Below are 24,665 nucleotides of genomic sequence, written 5' to 3'. Positions count from 1 at the left end.
AAGTCCGTATCAACTAATACGGCCAACCCGGAACATCTAGCATAGGTTCCACGGGAGTGATATCGGGGACATTTCTGGTTTGTATCCAAAACATGCCGTGCGACGGATCAAACTTCATGATTTCAACACCTAAAACAGGTTCCGCGGGAGCCTCTCAAACACAACAACACACGAAATAATCACTTTTAGCCATTTGACAAAACAGACCCCTCCTCCAGACCCCAGTAAAATCCGGAATATCTCCGGAATGGTTCCGGATATTACATGACCACTTGGGTGTAATAAATTTGCACAAATTTATGATCGATTAAGGGCGACTTCAAAGAAATTGGATGAAAATTTACGAAATTCCAGCATTTTGAAAATGAGTTGTCGGGGGGCGGGTACGTGAAGGTTAAGTTTCATTGGTTGATGAGAGGCTGCTGAACCTATACTGCCGTGTGCAGCATAGTTGTCCCATGTTAATAGGGATTCCCATAGAACATGGGACAACTATGCTGCACACGGCAGTATATATGGCCATGTTGGCACGAAACACGATGAAAAATATTCACTCAATGTAGACATGAAAAAAGTTTTTGTTAGAAAAACTTTTTTTCCTTAAATATGTCACAGCAACATTGTTTGGAGCAAATGTAGGTAATTGAAATACCTTTCTCCAGAAAAAAATCATCGATTTAAAAACATAGGGTTTTTTGTAATATCGATTTTTAAAACCTTTATTTTTCAGTGTAGTAATAATTTGTGTATTTTTAAGATATTTTTCTAAAAAACTTCATGGAATTTCACGATAGTCCGCCATACAACACTTTTTTGTAGGTCTTGTCATTTTTGAGTTACATCGATTTGAAAAAAATCGATGAAAAAAAAATAGGCCCTCTTGAAATGTTACTCTTGAAAAATTTCGAAAAACAAAATATGCAAAGTTGCTTAGAAAGACCTATTGTTTATGCCCACAAAGTTTCGTGCGATTCTGGGAGGGTGCTGCCAACCGTTGGTCGAGTTGGCGCGAAATTCGTCTAATTAAGAAGTATCTACTTTTATTAGCTCACCGGAACAAGACATACATCACCGTGCCTGTCCAAATTACATAGGTACATATCTAAATTATATATTTTACCCTACGATTTGGTCATTGGATTTAGCAAGAGTCGTATGGAGCTGGCTCAACGCTATCACAACACTAGCTTGTGCACTAGTTGTGATAGTGTAAGGTTTATGCAGTATTGAAGAATTCTCAGCGGCTGCAGAACGTGGATCCCAATTTCCCCCCAGATAAGGTACAAATCTTTTTGCCTTTCTCGTACACTCAAAAACCGAATTTTGGATAGAAGGCTCGGAGGGTCAAGTCACATATACCAATCAACTCAGTTCGACGAATTGAGATGATGTCTGTATGTGTGTATGTGTGTATGTATGTCTGTGTACAAAAAGGTCACTCACTTTTAAGGCACTTCCCATTGGCCTTTTTTTCGGATTATAGCTCGAATCGAACCGGAATTTTACCTCATTGTTTGCTATTGAAAATGGTCCGGATCGGTCAAGGCGTTCCAGAGTTATGGCCATTTGAGTGATCCGGACCAGCACCGGTAGAACTGGCCACATATAAAACTGAACCAAGCCCCATCATGCGACACATCAAACTGCGGCGATTTTTGTAACCTTCAGCATGGTTGACAAATTTTGTGTGGATATCAACACAGGAGACCGAAAATTCTTCGTTGTCGGTCCAAAATTCAAGATGGCGGTCTAAAATCCAAAATGGCGGCTCCGAATTCAAGATGGCGGCTGTTTGATGGAGTTTTAGGCTTAGTGCCATGTAATATGGGTATATTTTGTAGGGGGAAGATGTCCGGAGTCCAAAAATGGCAACCTGGATATCCAATATGGCGGTCTAAAATCCAAGATGGCGATTCCAAATTCAAGATGGCGGGTTTATAACGAAGTTTTAGGCCTCAAACCATGCAATAAGGGTATATTTGGTATGATGAAGATGTCTGGAGTCCAAAAACGGCGACCTGAATTCCAAGATGGCGGTCTCAAATTCAAGATGGCGGCTACAAATTCAAGATGGCGGCTGTTCCATGGAGTTTTAGGCCATGAAACCATGCAATATGAGTTTATTTTGGATGGGTAAGATGTCCGGAGTCCAAAAATGGCGACCTGAACATTCAAGATGGCGTTCTAAAATTCAAGATGGCAGCTTCAAATTCAAGATGGAGGTTGTTTAAAGGAGTTTAAGGCCCTAAAACCATGCAATATGGGTACATTTGGCATGAGGTAGATGTCTGGAGTCCAAAAATGGCGACCAGAATATACAAGATGGCGGTCTAAAATCCAAAATGGCGGCTCCAAATTCAAGATGGCGGCTGTTTAATGGAGTTTTAGGCCATGGGTATATTTGGTATAAGGAAGCACAATTTCCAAGAGGGCGATTTAAAATCCAAAATGGCGGCTCCAAATTCAAGACGGTGGCTGCTTCAAACAGTTTTAGACCCCAAATGCATGTAATATGGGTATACAGTCGGCTCTCTACATGTCGAAGTTCCACATCTCGATATCTCTCCCTATCTCGATGGTTTGGTCGGTCCCTTCAATCTGCATACATTTTACCTTTCTACATGTCGATATCTCCTTATATCGATATCTCTCAATCTCGATGCGATCTTGTTCGTTTTTGTTCTACATTTTCTCTCCATATGTCGATATGCTTGTTTTTACAGGCTGCTAGATCTCGTTTATTAGGTGCAAAACATTCTGGAAATGCGAAGTGACATCTGTTTGTTGACGGTTTTTCCTAGTTACCGACGGTTTTTCAATCTAGTGTGCATTACAAATTGGTTCTTGAATTCAATCTCTCCCTATCTCGATTTTTGGGACGTCAGGTCTGAAAGGGTTGTAGATTTAATGGTGGCGCGTATCGTATATGGTTGTTGGATTAGATCGTGGTTTTGTATGGATGTGTTCAGTCGGACTAGAAATAGGGTTTGATCATTGGATTTAGCAAAAGATCTAGGGAGGTGGCTGAACACTATCACAACACTAGTTTATGCACTAGCTGTGATAGTGTAAGGTTTATGCAGTATTAAAGAATCCTCTGCGGCTACAAATCTTTTTTGCCAACAAAGGTATTATAATTCACATAAGGATACGGAAGTAATGACAATACGAGCTACTAAAAGAAATCACAGAAGAAATCTCCACTTAATGTAGTTGAAAGAAACGACCTTCCCTAGTATGGTAGTTATGTATGTGAAAAAAGGACACTCGAACGCACCACCCGTTGTCGCGATGCCCGTCACCCCACCGCCCAAAAGTGTGAGAATGCAAATGAATGATTAAAAGGGTTTCCAAAGGCCGCCTTCCTTCCCGCACATAGCTGGGTGCGGTTGTCGTCTTCCGTCGTCGTTTCCGCCCTTAACCGGGTCGTCAGTGTGGTGGCAGCCCTCGATGATGGCAGATGAAACCCTTCATGTCCGATGACCATGTGGCAGCATGGACGACAACGATGACGACGTTGGGACGATCCCGGTCCGGTCAGGACGTTCGTCACGATTGCGGTCAGATTAGATTGAACGGTTTCGGATGTATAGATTTCAAATTAGTTGATTGACTTTTTATTTGAATGAGAATGGGCTATGGGTGGGTTGGCCGGTTTCTGGGTATCTTTACCGGCTTTTTTATGATTCGTCGTCCCGGGCAGACCACGACAGAGATAAACGATCCGAAAGAGTGTTCTTCGAAGTGAAGTCAATTTACATAATAACGAGAAAACGTTAAACTGAAAGGAGGTGGTTTGGGCTCGATTTTATGACAACGATAATTTGGTTTTTATGAGCGATTAAGAAGCAACAAAAAGGGGCACACGAGTTGGGCTTGATTTGGTTTGAATTCTCAGAGAAGGGGAAGGCGTGATATTCTGCGACGTGACTTCATCGGAAAGGAATTGGTATTTTATGCCATCTTAGTAACTTCCAAACGCCAATCTGCAATCTTCGAATCCAGATCCGAACCGAGAATGCAACGTGGGGAGCGCGATGGGTGTGCTAGCTATATTCGTCTGTATTTATTTTTCACCCATTTACGGTGAAATGTCTCGTACATTTCCTTGAGCCACTGCAAACAATGTCTTCCGTTGCCATCGCCCATCGGTTCATGTATCTTGAAGAACGTTGGAATTTTACAGTTTCGGAAATTGAAGCGTAGGAATGTGAAAGCTGCTGCCATTACCATTGCTTGGCCATAAAAGGAAAAAGTTTCCAAAGCTTCCTCCCGGCGGCAGCGGCGGCGGCGGCTGCCATATGCTGGATCTGTGTGTGAGATGTTTGTAGATTCATGTGTACGGAACAGATGGATGCAAGTAGGTATGTACCTACATGATTGCCGAAAGCGTACCAAGAGAGAGTGAGCCTCAAAGACGGCAAAGACAATCATGAAGAAAATTTAAAATTTATCTTTTCTGTAAAGTTTTCTTTCTAGTTCATTTACTCAACGGGCCGGGCCAGGCAGGGGTGGTATCTTTTTCGGTTTCAGCACAAACGTTGCCTCCACACTGGAACCAAGTCGCAAATAATGGAACTTGCGACAAGTCTCTAAAGCAAAATTCGACATGTAACCTTCCGTTTCTTCGACTCTGGAGGTGGGTGATCTTTGGTGCACTCTCGTGGCTTGTTTGTGTGTCTGCAGAAGATGGCCGTAAGTTTCTCATCGCAACCGTTCGTCGGCGGTCGTTGTCGAAGATCAGGGAATTTTCGAAGCCCACCTAGGCATCCACGTTTCCTCATCGATGAAGGAAAGGAGACACTATTGGTCGCTGGTAATGGTCGTCCGTTTGACTCGAAATCAAACATCTTTCCCATCCATAACTAGCTACCTACACGTATGCATTGTAGGTCCTACGCTATGGCTTAAGCAAACAACTTGAGTGAAAGACGACCGGAAATGAACCGGAAAGTTGTGTAGCTGAAGGTTCTCCCGTGCGGCTGGCAGGTCGTCGCCGAAAGGGATGCAAGCTGTCCACAGGATGGAAGGTAGATCAATCGGGAGTGTTGCATTGGTGAGGTGGCGCAGCTGTCTATTTCAAAGCAACTTTAGACGCTTTGAAGCTAAATTGTGGATGAACCGTTAAATTGAAAGAAGGCATTGGAACTGATGATTTGAACGTAGTTTGAGAATATTGGCTTTGTAGCATTTCCGTGGCTACTTATTCTACAGATAACCCGAAAAAGATAGAATCAATTAAATTGCGGTGTTTTCTTAGTTACCATTTTCAAAAGTGGGCGTGGAACGAAAACTGGAATAAGAACATGTACTGTTTTAATTCCTCAAATCATTAGACACATAATACGAATTTTAAAAATTTTGATCTAAAAAATGACCGTGAAAGCTTTTTGGTAATTAATGGACACCAGGTAGATAGACTCTTGAAATCGATTGATTTGCTCCCAGAATGATACGGAGCGGACAATATGGTCCACACAGTATCATCCGGCAGGGAGTCCTGCTTGCTGCCGTCGGAGAGTGGCGTCAATTTGCTCCTGCATTCTGTTATGGATCACTTTGCAGAGGACCTTGAGAACGATACACAGTAACATGATGCCCTGCCAATTATCGCATACAGTCAGGTCACCCTGCTCCAATTCACTTCCAGTTCTGACTGGCCTATCTCCTGATGAGCTCGGAATGCAATCGTCCATGAAGTTCGACCCCGACGAAAGCATCAAAACCCTCGGAATTCGATGGGAACTCGAAGCGGACGTGTTTCGTTTTGACTTCTCCGTTACCGTAAAGGATCAACCGCCAACTAAACGCCTCATCCTCTCCGCTATTGCACAGCTTTACGACCCCCTTGGCGTAAATTCTCCCGTAGTCGTAGAGGCGAAAGTTCTTATGCAGAATCTCTGGTTCCAAACCTTGGGCTGGGACGACGTAGTTTCTCCAGATCTCCAGCTCAGGTGGACCCAATTCTGTGAGCAGCTTCCCCTTCTCACCAATTTTCGACTCGAAAGATTTGCCTTCGCTAGTGGATTCCAATCTGCAGAGTTACATTGCTTTGCGGATTCGTCTGAGACCGCATACGGTGCATGCATATATGTGCGGTCCGAAGCCGCTGATGGGCACGTGCAAGTGAGTCTACTCGCTTCAAAATCGAGGGAGGCTCCCTTGAGCTCCACCAACATCCCATGCCTCGAGTTATATGCCGCTCTCCTCGCTTCTCGCTTGTACGAAAAGATCGTCAACGCTCTGGATATGGAATTTCAAGCAAGTTTCTTCTGGTCCGACTCGATAATTGTCCTTCATTGGCTGAAGGCTTCCCCGGACCCCGGGTACCTGGAAGACATTTGTGTCGAACCGAATCGCCGAGATTCAAGCTACTGGCCACTGGCAACATGTGGCTGGGAAAGAAAACCCCGCTGATATGGTTTCGCGTGGAGTCACCGTCGAAGAGTTGATCAACAGGTAGCTGTGGAAGTTCGGTCCTATGTGGCTACGCAACGACAAGCCATGGCCTTCGCAGTGTCTTCCAGAGAGAAACATCACGGATGAGGACCTCGAGCTGAGAAAGAACGTGGTTCTCACCACCCAGATTCATCGTCCCGACCCCCTATTCGAAAGGTTTTCGTAGCACCAAACTCTCCTCCATACAGTCGGATATTGCTTCCGGTTTTGCTGCAATTCCCGTAATAAGGGTCGACGGAATTCCGGTAGAGTGCTCTCCGTTACCAAACTACAAAACGCCAAGGCAGCCTTGGAGAAGTTTGTTCAGGCTGAAGCGTTCCCCGAAGACCTGAAGCGCTTGAAGAAGGGATTCACGGTTTCGAGCAAGTCATCCCTTCGCTTGTTGAGCCCGTTTCTAGACGCTGAAGGACTACCGTGTTGGTGGCCAGTTGCGGCTGTCCGATACACCGTACGACGTTAAACATCAAGTCGTTCTTCCCGGTTTTCATCCGTTCACCCGACTTCTCCTGAAGTACTATCATCGTAAGCTTGTTCATGGCGGGATCATGATGACTCTTTTGGTCGTCCGGGACGAGTTCTGTCCATTGAATGGGCGGAAGGCCGTCCGAAGCGCTATACGAAATTGTTACGAGTGCAGCAGAGCGAATCCACACCCCATTCAGCAACCAATCGGCCAACTGCCGATTGCCAGAGTTACCGCACATGAAGCTTTTGTGAGTACAGGTGTTGATTATTGCGGTCCCATTTATCTCAAACCAGCATATCGTAAAGCAGCTGCCAGAAAGTGCTTTATTTCCGTTTTCGTTTGCCTGAGCACTAAAGCAGTTCATCTAGAGCTCGTGAGAGACTTCGGCCTTCCTGATGGCTCTCGATCGCTTCACATGGAGAAGAAACAAGCCCCAACATCTGTATTCGGATAACGGTACAAATTTCATCGGCGCCAAAAATGCGCTCCACAAGTTGTAGCAGTTTGAATATGAAAATAACTGACCGAGTGCCACCTAAGAAAATATAACATTGTAACGGCTAGATAAAATTGAACGAAATTTTTACACAACATTTTGATATGCATACTTTACAAACAGAAAAATTTTCATTGAAATCAATTAACTTTTTCTGGCTATATAAATAAAACAGTAAAAATGTGTTCATTTTTGAATCATCTTTGTACAAAACTTTAAAATTTCAGATCTCAGGATTCAACAATACCTCCGCAAATACTAAACCGATTTTGATGAAAATTTTATGGTATAAACTACATACAATGTACCATTACTGGTCAAAAAATCAGCTATTTTAGTGTACGCAGTCTAAAGTTATGAAAAAAATTGTATGACCAAAATTTGACCGTACCACCCTTTACATTCCAAGTTCCAATTCTTGTCCGTTGTTTCGCGCTAAAAGTCGTTCTGCCGTTGAATCAGTTCGTAATCTTTCATTTTCGGTTTCAGTAACGGTTTTTGGGTTTCGAAAACAATATATGATACCGGCGACGACCACGGTACAACATAAGAGCGAATTAAACAACCGGATATCCGATATAGTCTCAGCATGCGCACAGAATCTCGAGGCAGCGTTGCCAGACGTGAGCGAGCTCGACGTGGCCTTTGTAGAGGACTTCTGGAGTTCAAAAAAGCAGCCATCAATGACGCAGACGAGAGCACCATCGGGTAGTTGTAAAGAAGTCGACGGAGCAAATGGTTCGACGAGGAGTGCAGAGCGGTTTCGGAGGAGAAGATCGCAGCGTGGCTGGTAATGCTCCAGCAAGGAACCCGATAGAACGTGGAACGTTACAGACAAAAGCGGAAACGGCAGATTTGCCTCTTTTGTGAAAAAAGCGCCGCCTGGAAGTGCGACGAAATGGTACTGTAGTACCGTTCCCAAGAAACACGAAAGTTCTGCAAGAAGCTCCCGGAACTGCTACAAGCCGCGAGCCGAAATATGCAGATATAAGGACGGGAGCCTCTTGACAGACGGACGTGAGGTGATCGAAAGGTGGAAGCAGCACTTCGATCAGCACCTTCGGCGGTGTGCAGGAGAACGGTGTGTGACAGAGAAGGATGAACCACGAGTTCGCTGCCCTCAACGGCGAATCCAGCATCAAGAAGGTGGTGAGAGCCGGAAGGATACAGTGGACAGAGCATGTTGCGAGAATGCCGGATAACAATTATGCAAAGTTGAAGTGCGCTACTGATCCGGTTGGCACAAGAAGGGTGGATCGCAGAGAGTACGTTGGGAGGACCAGGTCGAGCGTGACCTGGCGAAGGAGAGCGACAACCACAAACCAAGTTTTGTTGCAACTAATGTTTATTATGTCTTATCATAAATGTGATGTAGTGCAAATAAATGTATGTATGTATGTATATTGTATGTGTGTATGTATCAAATCACAAATTTCATCAGGATCTCATCATTGGTATCCGTTTAAATGTTTTCAACAGTTTCTATTATAATTTCTGCTATAGAAAAACGTTAGAGAATCTCCGTAGCTCCATAAAGTTTTGCTAGAAATTGATTTCATCAGGATTTTGCTTGATACTATTTTTGGAGCTTCTGCAAAAACGCTCCCAGCGAATGCGCTACAAATTTCATTATAAATTTCTCGAAGATTTCTGCTGTTAATTATTGTAGAAAAGTTCCTTATGGACTTTGTCATAATCCGACTTAATCTATGTAAGGATTCTAATGCCACGAGACCACTCGCGAGAAGTGGATTTTTTTTTTCACAAAACGTCTTGCGTTATTGTTTTCTCACCGGCATTCCGTATTGGTCATATTGACTGCTGGAATGTAGCAAGGAATGTAGATTCTAAGAACCACTTCCTCAACCCAGGATTGTTTTCCGTATTGTTCGTTTTAGTAACCATCTTTTTGCACTGACTGTAGGAATTAATTTATAGCTATGATGGAGGCTCGACTGTATCTTTTCAATTATCATTTAACCCATCGGAGCCGGAAGGATCATATATGACCCCAACACAGAAACGGCTGTATAATGAATTTATTCAATAAACACAAATAGATAGACTCATAACAACAGAAACTTCAATTGCTGGAGATGCTAGATTTTTAATATCATAGGTAATAGTTCTCCCATACTGAGGGAAGTTAAGGATGCCATCCACCAGCTCAAAAACAACAAAGCGGCTGGTACGGACGGTATCGCAGCAGAACTCATCAAGATGGGCCCGGAACAGTTGGCCACCTGTCTGCACCAGTTAGTAGTCAAGATCTGGGAAACCGAACAGCTACCGGAGGAGTGGAAGGAAGGGATAATCTGTCCCATCCACAAGAAAGGCGACAAGTTAATGTGTGAGAACTTTCGAGCGATCACCATTTTGAATGCCGCCTACAAAATGCTATCCCAGATCATCTTCCGTCGTCTTTCACCTAAAGTAAATGAGTTCGTGGGAAGTTACCAAGCCGGTTTCATCGACGGCCGGTCGACAATGGACCAGATCTTCACCGTACGGCAAATCCTCCAGAAATTCCGTGAATACCAGGTCCCAACGCATCATCTGTTCATTGACTTCAAAGCGGCATACGACAGTATCGACTGCACAGAGCTATGGAAAATTATGGACGAGAACAGCTTTCCCGGGAAGCTGACTGGACTGATAAGAGCAACGATGGACGGTGTGCAGAACAGCTTAAGGATTTCGGGTGAACTATCCAGTTCATTCGAATCTCGACGGGGACTACGACAAGGTGATGGACTTTCCTGCCTACTATTCAACATCGCCCTTGAAGGTGTTATGCGACGAGCCGGGCTCAACAGCCGGGGTACGATCTTCACGAAATCCGGCCAATTTGTGTGCTTTGCGGTTGACATGGACATTATTGCTAGAACATTTGGAACGGTGGCAGAACAGTACTCCCGCCTGACACGTGAAGCAGTAAAGGTCGGACTGGTGGTGAATACGGCTAAGACAAAGTACATGCTGGTATGTGGGACTGAGCGAGACAGGACAAGCCTTGGCAGCAATGTTACGATAGATGGGGATACTTTCGAGGTGGTAGAAGAATTCGTCTACCTCGGTTCCTTGCTAACGGTTGACAATAACGTGAGCCGTGAAATACGAAGGCGCATCATCAGTGGAAGTCGTGCCTACTATGGGCTCCAGAAGAAACTGCGGTCAAAAAAGATTCACCCCCGCACCAAATGTACCATGTACAAGACGTTAATAAGACCGGTGGTTCTCTACGGACACGAGACATGGACGATGCTCGAGAAGGACCTGCAAGCACTCGGAGTTTTCGAGCGACGGGTGCTAAGGACGATCTTCGGTGGTGTGCAGGAGAACGGTGTGTGGTGGAGAAGGATGAACCACGAGCTCGCTGCACTTTACGGCGAACCCAGCATCCAGAAGGTGGCCAAAGCCGGAAGGATATGGTGGGCATGTTGCAAGAATGCCGGACAACAACCCTGCAAAGTTGCTGTTTGCTAACCATCCGGTTGGTACAAGAAGGCGTGGAGCGCAGAGAGCACGATGGGCGCACCATGTGGAGCGTGATCTGGCGAGTGTTGAACGTGACCGACGTTGGAGAGCTGCAGCTGCAAATCGAGTTTTATGGCGGCAAATTGTTGATTCAGTATTACCGTCGTTGGGGGTGAGAATGGGTCAAAAAAATGATACTCAAGGATTGTTAGTTTAATACCAAATTAAATCGAAGTCAGACAAACTTTTTATTTTGTAGGTATACTATTCTATGCTGAAGTGACAGTTTAGCGAGAAACTAGCTTATTATATTATTTTCAATAATACTACAAATGATTGAAAATTTTCCCAATCTCACCCCTTAGAGGGGGTGAGAATGGGTCAAAATGTTCGAAGTCGGTTATCTAGGAAGATAAATTTATTTTATCGATCATAACTAGAAAATGTACTTAAAATACAGTAAAAGTACAGTAAAAATAATAACGAAAAAAATTTAGGTGATTCTAAACAATGATCAACCCACTCAAAAGAACTAAGACAACCGAAAGTTTGTTGAAGTTTGATAATACAACGTATCTGGGCAAATTACCTTTCTAAGCTACTTCAAATGGTTATAAATATAAACGTAAGGGGCCGTGCACAAATTACATCACGCTTTTAGGGGGAAGTGGGGCTTTTGCAGAATTTGACGACCCATACAATGGTGAAGTTCCATAGGAACATAGAGGTTAGGAGGGTTGAAAAAACTCGATTTTTGCGTGATATAATTTGTATATCGCCCCTGAATCTTCCCTTTTCTATCGTATTGCCTTTTGAATGAATCATTCACGATCAACGTAAATGATAGTTGGCCTATATACTTCCAAAGTTAAACTAACACGTAATACAATATATGGAATTCTCAAATAATACAATTAAAGCTCAATGCTTCTTTTAGCAAGTAAATGAAAATAGTTAAAAACATGGTTTTATTTCAAATTCATTAATTACAACTTTAGCTTTATTTCAAATATATTTCAACTTAATGGGTCATGCTTAACAACAACTTCAAAGAATCCTCTTCTGGCGCTTGTTAACCGTCTTGTTAACCTTCTCTTTAGCCGTTTTGTTAACCGGCTTCTTGCGTTTCTTTTGAGGCTCGTTTTCCTTATTTTCACCCTTAGCAATGTCTTCGGCTGTAACACTTGATGCAGCTGGGATGTTGAACTTCTTGCGTCGTTTCGGTTTTCCGCCATCCAGAACCACTGTTCGTTTCAGATTGAAAATACCCTTGAAGCTGTCTTCAACTTTCTCTGGTGAGCTTGGGGCATGTGTAATGCTCTTGAGGAGCGGCGTAGTGGAAGTGGGTTATATGCCACACTTCTTGAATCCCGAAATCAAGTTGCATTTCTGGGTTTCCTTGAGACTGTCCATCAATTCCTTCAACAATCCTGGAAAATGTGGCTTTTGCAATGTTGTGGCTGGGGATGAACTATTTTCTTTATACGTCCTGAGAATTTGTCTCCAGTTGCGCTTCATGGGTCCAAAAAAGCGACATCAAGTGGCTGTGTAATGTGCGTGGAGTTCGGGGGAAGGCACACAAAGGAAATATTGTGTGATTCGCACAATTCGAGCACACGGGGCGAAAAATTGGAGCTCACATTGTCGCCGATGACAACCTTCTTACCGTTAAGCTTTTTCAGGGCAGGCAACAAATGGACTTCAAACCAATTCTCGAAAATGGCGGAATCAAACCATCCACTTGCCGAGTTGTTGTACCTTGTTCCCGCCGGCCCGTTCTCGATCCAGGTGTTCCATAGCTTCGACGATTTATACACGACATATGGCGGCAATACCGCCCCCGCTGCACTTCCAGCCATCATAATCGAGATGCTGCTCTTCGATGAATTCATTATGTTTCCCGGATATTTTGATCCTCGCTTCACGATGCACTTCCTTGCCCCTGGGTCATCAGTCACGTTGGTTTCATCAAAGTTCCAGATATTTTCCGGAGGAACATTGACTAACTCCTTCTCAAGGTTGCCAAAGTACTCGGTCAGAATTTCAGTTGTCACGGCAGCTCAACTCTTCTTTATGTTGGCCACAAATCTAGCGGAGAGATCTGGGTGGTGTCTTAAGAACAACTTTATCCAGTCCCGGCCAGGAATGTTATTCTTGAAGCACTTTACTGTTCTTCCGATTTTCGACGGATAGTCCTTCACAATGGCACGCAAATCGTCTTCGTTCACCGGAAATCCAAAATCGCTCGTGGACGTTAGGCATTTGACAAACATTGCCTCCTCATCCGGCGAGAACACACATTGGCCACCGCTTGTTTTAGTTTTCTCGCCATATAGCTTGTTTCCGATGGTACATTTCGGGATTCCGTACATTTCGGATGCCTTCCTGTGTGTCATTCCGCGTCCAATGGCTTTAAGGCATTGTGCCAAGTTTCCGTCTTGATAGTCCCGGTATTTTCGGGATCCTGCGGCTCGCTGGTATGTTCGTGGCATATTTCTATAGTTAAATGAATAAGTAGTTAAACTAAATGAAAGAAATTTCATGTTATTTTGTAAACTTACGCTGTTGTTATGCACGAAAAATAAACGACGATTGGAGAACCTGTCAGAAGCGTTAGTTTGTTGTTATGGTCTAGTGCACGAAACGCATAAACAAACTCGCTTGACTTTTGAATGAGACAATGTTTACAAAAATGAAATCGCCTCTTTGGAGGCAGTGTAAACAAGGTACCGCTTAAACGTTTAATGGATAAACTCGTGCACTAGATCACAAGTGAGCTTATACATAGTGGATATGTTCATTCAATTTTTTGCTTGACCCAATCTCACCCCAATATTGATGTGTAAAACTAAACATCGAAAATATTGACTTTTTAAATAAAAAATCAATTACAAGCCAGTAATCTTCGTTGCATTGTCTAGCTTACTATTTACAGGAAAATTCAAGGTTGGGTACCTTTGTAAAATATTAAGAACGAAGAAATTTTTACATAGTGGTTTACTAGTGGTTTCATCACTCACGTTTGGCGATTTTTTTTAACAAAAACTATTGCTGCAATGAAGTCTAAGTCAGCTTCATGACATGTAAAAATATGTCCTCTTTCGAGTAATTCCACGTTTTATTGATAATATTGTATATTTAACGAGATATTTCAAATATTATGTTTCTTCGTTTTGACCCAATCTCACCCCCAGACCCATTGTCATCCCCATCGACGGTATCATGAATTTGATGTGAACTAATTAAATGAAATGAGGTAATAGTTTGGATGACCCTAGCCGATCTGATGTCCATTTAACATTCAGAAGATTTACTGGACATGATAGATTACATACCGTAGCTTGGTATAGTGAAAGAAGTTACCGTTACACCGGTTGACTTTAGCATCTGAACTCAAGAACAGTTTGGATGACCTAGGATATCCCAACTGTTTTAATACTGTCTATTGAATTTTCAGAAAAATAAACATAGTAGAATACCAATCGTAGTCTTGTATAATTAAAGAAGTTACGCTTACACCCACAGACTTTAAGAACTAAACTCAAGAACGATTTGGGTGATCTAGGATATCCCGTCTGATCCGATGTTGTTTATTGAATTTTCAGAAGACTTAATGGACATTATAGATAACAAATCGTAGCTTTTCATAATGAAATAAGTTACCGTTACACGCGTAGACTTTAAAATCTAAGCTCAAGAACAGTTTGGATGGCCTAGGATATTCCAAGTGTTCTGATACTGTCTATTGAACATTCAGAAGATTTACTAGACATAATAGAATACAAATCATAGCTTTGTATAGTGAGAGATGTTATACTTCAGGATCTCTACTCAAAAACAGTTTGGATGACCTAGGATATCCCGACTAGACTACAAATCGTAGCTTTGTATAATGAAAGAAGTTACCGTTACAGGCGTAGACTTAAGGATCTAAACTCAAGAACAGTTTGGATGTCCTAGGATATCCAGAAAAGAAATCTGCATCATATTCTACCCTTTCTATGCTGTTGAGCACCAAAACCACAGAAATGTGTAGAAATAACTTTATAATAACGCTTGAGGCCCATATAGCCGAGGCGGTAAACGCACGGGTATTCAGCATGACCATGCTGAGGGTGACGGGGTCGATTCCCGGTCGGTCCAGGATCTTTTCGTAAAGGAAATTTCCTTGACTTCCTTGGGCATAGAGTATCTTCGTGCCTGCCACACGATATACACATGCAAAATGGTCATTGGCAGAGGAAGCTCTCATTGATTGATTGATTTGTATTTATTAGAGAGACTTTCAGCCCTTGGCTGGTTCGTCTCTTGGGAAGCTCTCAGTAAAAAACTGTGGAAGTGCTCATAGAACACTAAGCTGAGAAGCAGGCTTTGTCCCAGTGAGGACGTTACGCCAAGAAGAGGAGGAATAACGCTTGAAAAAAAATCTGGCTTTAAAGGAATCAACCAGGATACTCAGTCCAAAAACGAACAAACTAGTTTGCCCCTGAAGAAGACACTAACTCCGTGTCGAAACGTTGGGCAAGCAATTAGCATCGTTTGTTAATTCAAGACTGAGTAGCCGGATTTAAATGATAGTTAATTATGTAGTTACTTTTACATACTGACAAACATCCCCTTTTTGATTTCCAAATAAATTACACTAACAATTAAAATTACTGACTTTCAAACACTTCATTTTTGAAAGGATTTAAACTACAATACTTTGAAAACACTTGCGCCGCTCAGCGTGTTGTGAGTTGAAAAACCTAACATATTTTTTGGAGGGAATTTGTTCTAGTCTGTGTTTACTGAAATGTATCTCGTATATTTCCGATTGGACTTGTATACCAGTTCTCTGAGTTGCTGTTTCAAAGCACATAATCAACAAGATGTGCGTATGGAAGAAACCAACTTCCACTCAACTGAATTTCCATTCGTAGAAGGTAAGCAAGCACGCACGAGCTAATTTAACGAAGTGCTAACCGATGTCGAGTGCTATCTAGGTAACGAACTACGTTTCTCTTTGGGTTTTTGCCTCTACTGTATCGAGAATTTCATCCCCACTTTTGATCATTAGGAGAGTGGATCGGAACGGAGCTGAAAGTTCACAAAAGTAAACATTACCCTTCATTAATTCGATTTCTCTGGAAGAAGCACTTGCTAAATAAGCGATGTCAAACTTTCCGACAGGTATTTAACGTTATAAGGGACAACTACCGAACTGCTTCCAGAATGGCTTCAATAACGTTGAAAACTCATAACGGCAAACGCCACACTGGAGGAAAATGACTACATTTTGGCATTTCAGATCTGCTGCCGGCAAATGATACACCTGATCCCACGGGAGGATTAAGAGCCATTTACTTTAAACGGCCTAATGGTTGTTAAAATATTTTAATACCTGTTTGAATGGAAACTTTTCTGCTTGGGAGAAGTTTGTCTACAACACGTGTAGCAACTTATAAACGTTCTGAATGCTATGATTCTGAGACTTTTGGATAACCACGCCAACGTAGATTTTTGCAATGTTATCCGTCCAATCTGCTAGCTTCATTCTTCATTATTCTTATTCCCAACTGCTGATGCAGCAACTTGTATGAAAAAAAAAAAACTAAAAAGAAATCGTTCCATTTACATTTCTCCGGTGCTTGGTTTTGTTCGTGTCCGTTAGAAAAAGCCACTAAATCAACCCACGTCTACGATTTACCCTCACAATGCATTATTGCTACCAAGCGAGAGCAAGTACACAACCAAAGTTGTTGTAGCCAAGAAATCATACGAAACTCCACCCCGCTACCAATGGACACCGCCCCTGTGAAGGGGACTCTATCAACCACCCCCTCATAATGCGTGCCGTTATCATTCGGCAGAACTCGTACTGGGAAAAGTTTTCCCCCTGGGGATGGAAACGGCAACCGGAAATCTGACCGAGTTTCCTGGCGCTGGAGCTCATTTTTCAGCATCTCGTACTTTTGATTCAAATGGCTCGGATGACGATCAAGCTGACGACGACGGCGAGCACTACCGCTGGTATTACGTTGCGCGTTGTTGGCGATGGTTGTGGGGAACTGAAAAGTTGAGGCAGCCGAATAAATGAGTTAAAATTTACTTTAATTTGGAATAATAAACCGGCAATTTATCACCAGTGAGTTGGGCAACTGTATGCGGAGAACGGCCCGGCCGGAAACTGTTTATTCTCCGACAGAAAGGCTGCTCCGGTGAGAAATGGGATTCCTTTTTTCCTGAAGTCAAGCCATTTCAGTTTCTTTGTTGGGATCAAGTTGAGTTTCGGTTAACGTCTTCCGAGATGTCTCTTTGTTTGCTGTAATGAATATATGTGGTGAATTTGTTTGGGCTACACTTCTAAACTCTATAGGTTTCATTAAGAGAAGATAAAGGGTGAGTTGGTATTTTTTCTTACTTCTTCGTTTATTTGGAAGGCTCGGACGCCACATGGGCATAACTGATCCGAAATCATTTGTTCATATTTTTACACTGATTCTACTTTTTACTTTTTTTGCCTCAAATACTATGTTAGTTTGGGGAGGCGAAGAACTCGTGGCTGTTGCATGGTTAGGGATAACAAAAATTTAAAATTGGGAAGGCGGGAGTTAGGGTGCTTAACCCGCTAATGGATACCTGGGGTCCTTTTTACCCTTCTTATTTTTATCTGTAATAACGAGATTTTTAGCCCTAGGCTAGTTCATCTCGGGACCTAAGCTTTACTACCCTACCAAAGGAAGCACTCGTATTTTTGCGAGATTGTCGGGAGTGGGATTCGATCCCAGGTCCTCGACGTGATAACTGGGGTCCTAGAAAATTTTGAAGTCCTGGCCAACATGTTTGGTACAGCATATTGACCCCATTTTTGCAATACCTTCAAGCTAGACCTAGTTCTATTATAAGCAAAAAAGAAATTGAATTCATGAAATACTTTGAGTTTTATTTCATGCCAAAATGAACCGGGAGATTTTGTATACCTGGGGACGCTGGGGTCCATATGGACCCCACATTAAATTCTCTATATCTCCTGAATCTGATGTTTTAGAATATTCATGTTTTCGGAAAATTTATTCGGTAAGTGATGCATCGTCTGGCGGGGCATTGGTTAATTCGCAAATTCTCAAATGCTAGTATTTGGCGGTATTTGGTATTAACAATTTAGTAATATAATGTTTTTAATTGAAATTATATGAAGATCTTGAGTTATTTATTAGAAGCGCGACGTTTTCGGCAAAGTTACTTGGTAAGTTAAGTGCTTAAAGATAATGGACTATTTGATTCGAAATTACACCACTAGGTGGTGCTAGTAAACATGTACATTTTGTATCTCATACATCACAGGATTATAGCACCTTAGAGAAAGTTGTTGTTTTGGTCAAGTATTTACATATGGGTCGTTTGCTTTGAAATTCCACACATGCAAGAACATGAACATATAGCTCAGAATCCTGATTGCATATAAAGATTGTGTCCTCAGCAAAGTTATTTGTTAGGTCAAGAATTTACATATAATGGACCGTTTGATCCGGACCACCGCCATTAGGTGGCGCTAGTAAGTATACAAAGTTCAAGGTGATTATAGAATGAAGCCACAACTCGAATTTTCAAAAGCACAAATCTAAAGAATTACCATGACGAATCGCCCTGAAAGCTTGATGGATTGGCCACCACCAGCAGGTGACCAATTGATCAGCTTTTCAGCGCGATACGATATTTGGTTCTTCATATTTTAAAAATTCTAGGTCCTTCGTCCTATAATCACTATTTAAAGCTTCTGTTTATTAAAAAAAGATTCTGTAAAAATGTTCAGTAGGTGAAGAATTCATTAATGATGGCTCGTTTAATTTTGAATTTTGCTCATAGGTGGCGTCAATCAGCATGCAAATTTAATATCCCATATATCTCATTATTCTGATAATTTGAAAATATGGTTTCATCGCCAAAGTTGCTTGGTACACCAATTTGTAAATTAATGATAGACCATTAGATTTGGAAATTCACACAATATGGCGTTACTAGTTACTAGTGAGGGCCCATATAGCCGAGGCGGTAAACGCACGGGTATTCAGCATGACCATGCTGAGGGTGACGGGTTCGATTCCCGGTCGGTCCAGGATCTTTTCGTAAAGGAAATTTCCTTGACTTCCTTGGGCATAGAGTATCTTCGTGCCTGCCACACGATATATACACATGCAAAATGGTCATTGGCAGAGGAAGCTTTCAGTTAATAACTGTGGAAGTGCTCATAAAACACTAAGCTGAGAAGCAGGCTTTGTCCCAGTGAGGACGTTACGCCAAGAAGAGAGAGAGAGAGAGGCGTTACTAGTCACACAAATTTTCGCTTTCAGTTTAAAACTGTGTGTACTGTAAGAATGTGTAAGTACTTATATAGATGATTTCTTTGGCAAAATTTTAAGAAAGCCAAGCCAAGGGCTGGAAGTCTCTATAATAAAGATAAATCAATCAATCAATCAAGAAAGCCAAATGTTAACAGTTGGTAGGCCGATCGTTTCAAGGTTTTATTGCGACTAAACGGCGGTAGTAAGAATGCAAATTTTATATTTTGTATATCTCAGGATCCCGACAATTTACAAAGGTGTAGTAAGGCAAAGTAGTTTGGGAGGTCTAGGGTTTACTGAAGATGGGCCATTTGAAATCCTGCCACAAAGTGCTGTTAGTTACAATTTTTAAATTTCTTTTAAAGAATTTTCCTAAAAGTATTAAGCAAGCTGTAACTTTTTTCCTTTCAAACAAATATTAGTCAAATGGTTTTCAAATATTAGTCATGAATGTACACAATTTCTTTTCATTCGATCCCCTCAATCCTAAGTTGTGGCAGTTTAATGATCGGCAGTAAAATTAGGATTATTTTACTAGAAACGCTCCAACTTCTAGTTGAGTCTACCAATTAAGTCCAAAATTGTACCGATTGTAGTTAGCTTGTTGATGAACTAGCAGTCAAAATTTGAGTTTTTTTGGTTACCTAGTTTAAGTTTTACGGAAGAAACCATCTTTCTAAGTAACCAGGATCGTGAAATAATTAAAAAATACAATTTGTTAGCTCTCTAGCGCTGCCTATCGATGGAATTTCGGAAACTGTATGTCAATATAGACTTTAAGGGCCGATTTCTTCATGGGCTACACACTAAGAATAAATCGCAGAATTCTGTGAAATTTCACCGAAATCTCAACAGCAGATTTTTCGGTGAACTGTTCGGTGATTTTATGTTTCACCGAACGATCTGTAAAAATCGAAAATGCTCATCTGTCAAATTCACCGAACATTCCGGTGATTATTTTCACAGATTTTCTGTGAATTCATTGTTTCGTTTTGCAGGTTTCACAGAACTTTCGGTGATTTTTATACAAAATTACGATGACTTTTCAATAAGTTGATTTGCTATTCACGGTATTATTCCACATTTTTATTAAATCTCAGTCAGATACAGATTTAATTTTAATAATGATTCACACATTAATATGATGAACGTGACGATGCATCGTTGTGACGCATTCGGGCCAAGTTCCACGCACCTCAATCCGGAAGAAACAGCAGATAGTTGGCTGCAAAAAACAATATTATTAGGATGCAATTAATACTTACGAAAACTACCAACCAGTTCTTCGTGCTGCTGTTGTAAATTATCCTAAACTTCTTCCATTATCGTGTTATTCTGCTGAGTGTTTCCACTTCATGAAACAACAACCAAAACCAACCACTTTTGATTAGACAATGATTAATGGTTTTACAGGAATCCGGTGAAAACTGCAGTGTGCGGTGAAAATTGTGATGTTTGCCGAACCGCAATGTAAAAATTTCACAGAATTTGGTAATTTGTTTGCCTTTACCGAAACTTCTGTGAAACTTTGACAGTTGGATTGGAAAACATTGCATTTCACAGAAAGATATGTAGAAACATACTTTACAGTTTTGTTTCGGTGAATAATTTCACAGAATTCTGCGATTCATTCTTAGTGTGTAGGCTTATCCATGTAGTTAAACCTGATTAAACGCTTAAGCCAGGATGAAGAAATTGGCCCCAACAAATCAAAAACTCTGAAATACATAGAATGGGCATGATGTCAGTTTTATGTCTGTTTGTCTCTGATATCACTGGATAGTATGTTTCGTGGTGGTTTTTGGGATACACTGGTTTGCCTTTGGCTCATCAAAAAGCTCGAAGAGCACCCCTTTAGTTTTTTCGCACACTTTGCGTGTTCACTGTGTGGTGTGCGCTAAAATTGGGCACTGAGATTTAAAATATATGGCGGGCTCTCACTGCTCTCACGCGGCAGTCTTGTCACCCACACAAACACTCTGCATTTAATTGTGCGTCTGTCTCTCATTTTTTGTAAGGTGAAGGATACTGAGAAGTTTAGTGGAACATGGGCTTAAAAACGTGTTTCTACGCGGCATGGCGTCCCTGCCGCTTGATTCACCAAAGCATGAAAAGCACAAAAGTCCATGACCTACCCAATAACTTTGCCTGAGACTCCACGTATCTTAGTGATCGGAATCCTGAGATATATGACATAGAAAATTGGCATGCCTACTAACGCCATATATGTGGGGAGTTTCAAATAAAACAACCCATCATCTGGAAGTACATGGCGTACACGATAACTTTTCCGAAGAATACATCTCTCTAAGTGATCTGAGATATAAGATATGCATGCTCAGTAACGCCACCTATACGTGATTTTTTTTATTAAACGGTCCAGCATGTGTAAATGCTTGACCCTTCCCAATAACTTTGTCGAAGGTAATATTTTTCATGGTGATCAGGATCTTGAGGTATATTAAATATAACATTTGGTAGCTCAGAGGTGCCATCTATTTGTGGAAGTTTTCCACAACCGGTCCATCATTAGTAAATATTTGACCCAATAAGAAACTTTCCCGAGGACACCACATTTCTAAGTAGTAAGGTAGTGGATGTGTATGTATTCCAACAAATTTTTAGTGACAAGTAACCAAAGATTACTTTCGATTTCTCTGTGCAATCAGGTGCGTAATCAATGACAATCAAGAATAATCATTAGTAATCCGAGGTAATCAATGATAATCTAGGGCAGGCCTGCCCAACCTTTTTCGACCGCGGGCCACTGGTGAAACTGCATACCAGTCGACGGGCCAGAAATAAACATTATTTTTTTATCTTTTCTGAGCATGGCTAGATACTAGAAAAGAACTTTTTTGCAGTTTAATGTTTCTAATTAAATTTGAAAAGTTTTTTTGATTTCTTGCAGAATATTGGAGCTTGACAAAGTATTTAGGAAGTTTCAATAACATGTTTCAATCTAGTACCAGACAGAGCTATTGAATGGCACAAAAAATCTCTGAAAGCTTCAAAAATTGTGATTAAATGTTTCATGTTTTTCCTAAATTAAGTTTATGACGTAATCTTTCTATTTTGTTTTACAATCTTATCGAGCAAATTCGACTTTACACATTATTTTATTTTTTTTTGTTTTTATTAATGTGTATTTTAACTTATAGCTAATTCTACACTTATTATTTTATTGTTAAGAATCTTTTACTTCAATGCTGTAGGACACTCAAATCAAATGCTTGCATATTCTTAAATCTTTTAAAAATTTTACAAAATAGGGAATCGCCACTTGGGCGGTGGCTTCTATATTCGTCTGTTTTCCACTATAACTCAGTCAAATTTGAACCAATTGACACAACAATGTGGTGCTATAGGTATAGTATCTACCCGTGTACAACATTTCAAGTCAATTGGATCAAAATTGACTGAGTTATAGTGAAAAACAGACTAATAAGAAGCCACCGCCCAAGTAGCGCGATTCCCTATACTCTAAAAATTCATTTTATTTTTTTAAAAATATTAAAATACATTTCCATTGAAAAAGGAAAATATTCAGAATTATAATATTTCGGGCTAATTTTTTTCATTTTTGTCCAATCGTGCCGCGGGTCGCACAAAATGTCCTCGCGGGACGGATCCGGCCCGCGGGCCGTACGTTGGGCAGCCCTGATCTAGGGTAATCAATAATAATCAGATGTAATCTATAATAAACAGATGTAATAAGTTGGAAAACCCAAGGGATTCCGGGTCATTTAGCCGAACGCCATTTGACCGAATGCCGTTTGGCCGAAAAAGATATGATGAACTTAAGTGATCATGCCACTGTTTCCTATATCAGTATAACTTGAAAGAACAGCCTATGATCCAAAGAAGGAAAAATCTCTAACAAAAATATTCTCAGTTTCATTGTCAACTAATCCCTTAATGCTAAAACTAGAAAGAATAGCCTATGATTAAAAGAAGGAAATATTTCTGATGATCATATTGGCAACTAGAATGTTATCCAGAATTTGCCCACGGCTCCAAATCCTTTTGATAATAATTCGGCCAAACGGCATTCGGCCAAATGGCCGGACACCATTTTTAAATGCAGTATGGGATGACTTATTTGAAAACATCTGTATACTGGTATTCGTGCCCCCCTATAGGGGATGGTTCATCATGCGATAAGCAAACCGAAAAATAGACGTAATTCCAGTTGAGGTTTCCAACCGATACATCAATTGTGGTAGAACATATATCTCTGGTGGTAAATTTAGAGACGAGTGTATGTGGCGACAGCCCCGTCTTGATGCTCTTGTAAGGGGAATGGCACGCAAGGGAAATGACACTAACCGTTGTACACCACCTCACAAGTAGGTGTTCAGTTGTATCACTGAGAAGGTGACTAGTGCCAGGATTGAGAAAGCTACAAAGTGAAAGATGTTCGCGTCGCTTTTGTAGTTCCAGAAGCATTATCCACCTATAGTTCACTTTAACCTTCCTCTTGCATCACGTTGGGAGCAGCTCGCTGACGTAGTGTAAGGTTTGGGTCAAAAATGACCCTAATGCCAAAGGAGGGTTAAGCTGTTCGCGCTACTGCGATATAGTTACCTCTTGAATGGCAAGAATGATTTAGGGGTCTTGGGTTAGATATTAAAGGTTGTTGAGGGTGTTATAAATCGTCGAAGAACTAGCGAAAGTAGCGTCGAAGTAGCGGAGCTGCTTGCAACAGGAATTGCTGTGGGGCCAGGATGGAGATGCAACATTCTGTCGTAATCGACGACGTTAGATAAGTTTGGTCGCCGTCGGTGAGTATCTGTATTTTTAATGGTAGTTTGTATGGGGTTTCTTGCTTGTATCCGTGCCGATCTCATAGATGCTAGGTATCTTGGGTCCTTGCTTGAATCCCAGGCTATCCGCCCTTGTGCATCCCTCTTTACGGAACCGTGGGATGCCAACGCTTGTCCGCCACTTCTGGTGGTAGTGTAGTTTCCTCACCGATGCGGCGGAGGTTCCGTGGGAGCTATCGGTAAGATGTTGGTTTGTCATTTCCAGGTTGGGAGTTCTCCTCTTCTACGGTAGGGCTGATGTTGATGGATTTCGCATACAGACGGCTTCTGAGTGGGATTTGGTAAGAGGTCGGTTGTGATGGATTTGGAAGAGGGTCTTGAAGGTGTTAACATCCATTTCCTTCTGCTTAAGCTGATCTTCGAGGTTGGCTGTTCGAACATGGCATAATTGAAGACCTCGTAGCGAAAGCAGCCAGATCTCGAACTAATTCCATGCGAGAGCCGCTTTGCAGGGTTACTTCTAGTGCTTGAATTCGTTCATTATTTTTTCGCATTTCTTTGATGAGTAGTTTAACCTTTTCTAGGAGTTCGGCAATGATTCGATTGTTGGGTTAATGAGTCAGCGATTTCTTAATCTTTGCTGATACTGCGATGTTAGAGTAGGTGTTCTAGTGCTT

The sequence above is a fragment of the Aedes albopictus genome, chromosome 2 (genome assembly GCF_035046485.1).
Source record: "Aedes albopictus strain Foshan chromosome 2, AalbF5, whole genome shotgun sequence".
Taxonomy (NCBI): Eukaryota; Metazoa; Arthropoda; class Insecta; order Diptera; family Culicidae; genus Aedes; species Aedes albopictus.
This window is presented reverse-complemented; position numbering follows the sequence as displayed.